Below are 5957 nucleotides of genomic sequence, written 5' to 3' on the forward strand. Positions count from 1 at the left end.
AACTAAGAAAAAAAATCCCTTCCCAATCATCATCATTAGCAACTTTTTAATTACAAAAATAACATATAAAATAAACCAACAAATAAGCCTTATTGAAATCAATACTTGAAATAATAGTTCCAATAAGAATAAATACAAGTTTCAATTAAATCTAACTGGCTTGCACAAATTGGGCTCAAACTTTAGCATTTGAAACTCTCAAATAAATCCAAACATAATATCTATGTGAATCATGAGAGTAATAGATAAATCACCACAAAAATATGTGTCTTACCAGTGAAAACTTCAAATATATCTCTAGATCTTACATTCAAATCATCTAGAATAAAACTCAATAACTAGCTACATAGAAGCATCTAGTAAAAGATTCAGTATAAAAGAAAGGGGTGGAAAGAGAGTGCGATCCAAAGAAATGACAATAGATTCATGGAAAAAAAAGGTTAAATGAGATACATTGAATAGTGAATTTATGGAGAAAAAGGATACATGAGCCTACCCCACTTAGTGGGATAAAGACGTGTTATTGTTTTTGTTGTTGTTGCTGCTGATGTTGTAGTGAATTTATGCTAGAATTTCTTAAGATTTTTAATTTGTAGACAACTGAAAATTTTAAAATAATTATACCTTCCTTGCATTCAATTTCTTAAAGGATTACGACTCAACATGACTTTAACACTAGGCATAAATTCTACAGACCTACTCGCCAGTAGAAAGCTTGTAATTATCATAATTACTATCCAATTTTCTGTGAATAATTTCATTTAAGTCATGTACACGTAAATGGAGTATTGTGAATGATTGTGCAAATGCATCAAACCTATGTTCTATGAGAAGGTCAACATGATCTATGAACTTTCTAAGTTGATATTATGCAACAATCTCAAATTTCTGCATGCAAGTAGACATATTAAGAAATGAAATATATGCAAACTCAACCATAAGTAAAATTAAATCACATCAAAAGGCATGATCTTTTAGTAGACAACTTACCATCCCTCCCAAGCTTTTGTTTACTACAATTTTCCCATTTCATTAGAATACAATTTAGTAATGTGCGATGCATCAACAATTTTATAGCATAGCATCAAATGCGTCATTTTGTAAAATCACTACAAATATATAATAATATTTTATACACGTTGATAATAAAACAAGTACAGAATCCATATTAGCATCCTCCTAGTATTTATATGGAATTGTTAAAGTGTAATCAACCATGTGTTCTGTTTCCTACACTTCGCAGGTTGACAACTTTTACATTGTTAAAAGATATGTTTCGCATCCCTTTGCATACTTGGCCAAGAATACCAATCAGCCTACAAGCATTCTCAACATGCAATTCTAAAATCAGATAATCCTTCCATAATTAATATGAAATGCAAAAATGAGTATCCTTAAATAAATAATCATCTTTATAAACTAGTATTTATTAAGCAAAGATAAGTCATTATTTAAATCCTGATAAACCTCATTAAAATTCTTATAGCTGTTATAATCTTAACAGCTTGATAGTTGATAAAAAAATCATTAAATTAGATAATAAAAGAAATGCAGGTAATGCTTCAAGAATTTCCAATAATCCAAAATAAATAGATGAGAAAAAAAATACACAAAAGTGACCACAATAATTAGGAATGGGATAAGAACAAAAAGCTTCATCGAACAAGTCCTAAAAACATGGACATGCATTATGTGATCATGCACATTCAAATACATTTATGCTTTCAGAAATGATACACTTCCCAAAACATTTGACAGAAATTTCTCCCAAAACGATTGCAATTTGGATAATAGTTGAATTCATCATGCATAAGGAAATGGTTAGAAAGGATAGAAAAGGAAGTACTGTTAGCGCACCCCTTATGCCTAAGGCTAACAAGAGCATGAAATGCATTAAGGGATACCATCATAGAAATAAGCAAATCTCATGCATGCAACAGGCAAGCCCAGAGAAAACTAAACCATATTGTATTAAGGTAATTGAACAATACCTCAATGTTCCAACACAAGCAGCTAATAATTAAGATATATCAAAGAAAAATAAAGGCTATAATAACAAATTAATCATAATTCAAAATCAAATATAAAGTTCAGCCAAATAAGAAAACCAAAGAAAAGAAAGAAAAACCTTAAATATAAATGTATCTGTTGCATGAGAAAAGCTGCAAACCTTTTCGGAATTCTGTTTGAGTTTCCAAATCTGCCTTCGGATATCCGAGTGATGGCAGCAGGCTTCTCCTTATTTGCTCCGACAATCTCTATTTTCATAGGCTTCCCATCAAGCTGCACATCATTATATCTCTTAACAGCAGCAAGAGCGTCAACCTTTTTTGCAAAGACAACTTCAGCTGTCCCCTGAGAAAAGAAGACAGCCTGGAGTAAGTACATAATTACATAAGTATGCCATAAGAAACAAAATATAAAAAATATGATTAGTAACATGCCTTTGATCTGCCACTCCTGTCATAGTGGATAGAGAAACGTTTTAGATCGCCAAATTCAGAAAAAAGTTCCTGCAATGCATTAATCAAACATAAGAATAGTGGAAGATAAAATAATTTCAATCAACCAAAATAAACCAAAGTACAAAATTCTTGTATGAGATCAGAGCCATCAAAATGCAACTTAAATGCAGATCATTTAATGGCTACAAATATTGTGCATCAGGCATTATATCTGGCAAAGCAAAAGAAAATGGACGTCTTGTATCCAGTTTGCCGAAGGAATATAATATATGTGGAGATAAGAAATTCAACTTCGTCAGATGGTAGTTCTTGATCTACATGATGCTTGGAATGATTGAAATATAAAGTAATGGCAATAAAGCTTTTATTTTTCTGGGTTAATGCATAACCATAGAAAAAAAGCTGCATTTTTTTATAAGTGTCTTCTTATAATGATTAAAGATGGCCTGTATGATAGTTGCACAGCTTCAAAAATTTCAAACCAAGCCAAATTGAATTGTTGAGAGATGGAATGACCACATGGTCAGACAAGGCCAGTAAAATCATTCCTCGAAAAGGCTTTTACAACTTCAATTGTAGATTAAGCATGATAATCTAGAATTTGGATTTAAGCATGCCAAAAGTGTGAAGGCCACAAAAACAAGATTCAAGTGGGCAAACCAGTAAGATGGGATATCAAATAAAAAAAATAAAAAGAAGGGAAAGAATTTAAAAAAAAATACTCAAGGCTTGAGGAGGCTCCACCTACTCAATCACTCACTTATAAATTGAACCAACCAAAATAAGAAAATTATGACAATAGCCAAAGTAGATTACATGCAATTGTCTCCCATACCATACACATGTACAGACGCTTTGAGAAACTTGGTTTTATAATGTGGGAGGAAGGGCCTTCTCTTTAGAGAGTTGAAATGATCAGATGGAAAGCAAGTAATTTAAAAAATATCGCAAATGCACCGATAGCATAATAGAATAAACCTACCGAGACAAATCACTTAATTATTTGATATCTTAGAAGTTACAACTAGCGACTGTCAAGAATTTTAAACAGCAACAAGCAAAATTCAACGAAAGGCCAACCTTAATGTCCTCGTTTGAGACGCCATAATCAAGATTAGAGATATAGATCTTGCTCCCGGTCTCTAGAGAAGAAACCCTAGTCGCCGGAGACGAATATGCCGGCATCCGATTGGAGTGCATATCGTGCTGCCATGCCGATTCTAGCGCCTGGATGCGACAATTCCAATGTAGTACAAGAAGAAGAAGAAGAATTCATAAGGTGAAACTAGCTTGGAGTGGCTGCGCTAAGTACGAGGCGACCACCCGACCATGTGCATGGAGATGGCCATCGAGATCGAGATGGGGATCAGTCTCGAGGGTAAAGAGAACCCTAAGCATAGCATACCTTGCCAAGCGGATAAGTGGCCGGCCGGCTTCCGGTCCTCTACGCTTCCCTTTACGGTTTCCGCCGCCGGATTTCTTGTTGTTCTTGATCAGATCGTCGAGCGACATGTCAAGCGCGTTCGACATCGTCGCGGAGAAATCCAGGTTAGGCGGGAAATCGCACCTAAAGGATCGAGCTTGGCGTTTGGACGAATTGAAAGAGAAGCGGAGAAGAAGGCAAGAGAGGGAGCTAAGAAGTTATTTATTCTAGTATAGAAAACAATGTTGCGTATCTTCTGAACCACAGCACGGTGTCGTGGTGTAGTTGGTTATCACGTCAGTCTAACACACTGAAGGTCTCCGGTTCGAGTCCGGGCGACGCCATGCCATATATGATTTTTAAAATAACACTACCTGCGAACTTCTGCCAACCTTTTATGGAGCTTGCAGGTTCAAGCTCTAATTTAGGTAAAAATATTACATCAGTATGTATGTATAGTAACATGCGTACTCAATAAAATCACGTCACGATACCTTACGCGACGCAGAAAAAAAACGGCGCAGTAATACGGGGAATATTCTCCCTGTGTTATTGTGTGTTATTAATAACAGGGGACAGAATATTCTCCCGTATTACTTTGCCGTTTTTTTTTCTGTCGGGAATATTTCCCACGTTATTTAAGTGTTATTGTGTGTTATTCATGTGTTATTGTATCCTGAGACTATTCTTGTTGTTATAATAACACATGAATAACACGCAATAACACATGAATAACGCGCAATAACACATGAATAACACAGGAGGGAATATTCCCCGTGTTACTGCTCCGTTTTTTTTGCTCTGTCGCGCGAGATGTCGTGGCGTGTTTTGATTGGCTACGCACATTATTTTTAAGTACGTAGTACAGATGTAATATTTCTTCCTAATCTATAAAGCTAAAGGTGATCGAGCGGTAAAGGCCCCATTGGGGCCCACTATCCCTAATGTTTTGATTCAGTAAATGCAAAGTATGATGTATTAAATGACACCACGACAACATTTAAATGGAGAAGAGTTGTTATGCAATAACATGTAAGAAACAAGAAGTGTTAGTTTGATTTTAATCCAAATGAAAGCCCAACACAAAAACAAAGTCATAATGTATATGTATAATTCATGAACTTATATCGCCAAAATTGCATGCAATTTTGAGGGCATGTACCTATCCCTGTATGTGTATGATAGAATACTTCCATAAATTACTTTATCTTCTATGTATTTTTAGTTATTAACGGTTTTTTTTCAAAAAAGTTATTGATTGATAACTATAGAAGACTGGCAAAATATTGAAAGGTGCACACTTCAATAAAAATATGTAATATAAATGTTGCTTAAAAAAAGAACTTTACCCATAATATAATTTACTCTTGCAACTTCTAATAACCTATAGTCAATTTATGTTACTTTTATATTTACATATATTGGAACTATAATATGATCTACACCTTTTTTGAAAATTTAAATTGACAAGACCAAATGTGTTCCTTCATAACCCTTTGATATAATCTGCATAAATTTGCTCAACATGAATTGTTAGTTACTCAAATTGATATGTATTAGCAATTTATTTATTTATTATATCTTCACCATAAATCCAAGATATATAATGTTATCTTTATATTATTTCAAAGTTCCTTTTATTGTTTACTCTATGTTATTTAATAAAGAGAATTTCAATTTGAGATTAAGTGATCAATATTGATATGCCATTGACCACTACTTACTCTAATGGTATACCTAATGATTTATGGTTTAAATATTATAATTTAAAAATATATATTATAAATTTAATAGCTTAATTTTTCAAGATTCATCACTACTCAAAGACAAGTGCATTTATCGTTCAAGTAATATAGGGTTTTCTTTAAAACTCAGAGTACTGATCCCACAAAGAAACAACATAATAATCTTTTAGGCTAAGTTCTAGTCTAATACTATCAAGTCTTAGTTTGGAATGTCGTATAAGGGTGTTTTTTTTCTAACAACTACACCTAAATACAAACCTAAATTTACAGATAAACCAAACTAGATAAATTGGGTTGGTAAATTTTGAGATGTAAAAAACTACC

At 33.4% G+C, this 5957-nt stretch overlaps 1 non-coding gene and 1 pseudogene across 1 annotated transcript; one reads left to right on the plus strand and one right to left on the minus strand.

The window, feature by feature from the left end:
• Nucleotides 1-1210: 1210 nt before the first annotated feature.
• On the minus strand, nucleotides 1211-4116 carry LOC110038436 (annotated as a pseudogene).
• Nucleotides 4117-4158: 42 nt separating this feature from the next.
• TRNAV-AAC lies at nucleotides 4159-4232 on the plus strand. The gene has a single exon. It is a non-coding gene; the product is annotated as a tRNA-Val (tRNA).
• The last annotated feature ends 1725 nt before the right edge of the window (nucleotides 4233-5957 follow it).

This window comes from Phalaenopsis equestris, unplaced genomic scaffold (genome assembly GCF_001263595.1).
Source record: "Phalaenopsis equestris unplaced genomic scaffold, ASM126359v1 Scaffold232813, whole genome shotgun sequence".
Lineage (NCBI taxonomy): Eukaryota > Viridiplantae > Streptophyta > Magnoliopsida > Asparagales > Orchidaceae > Phalaenopsis > Phalaenopsis equestris.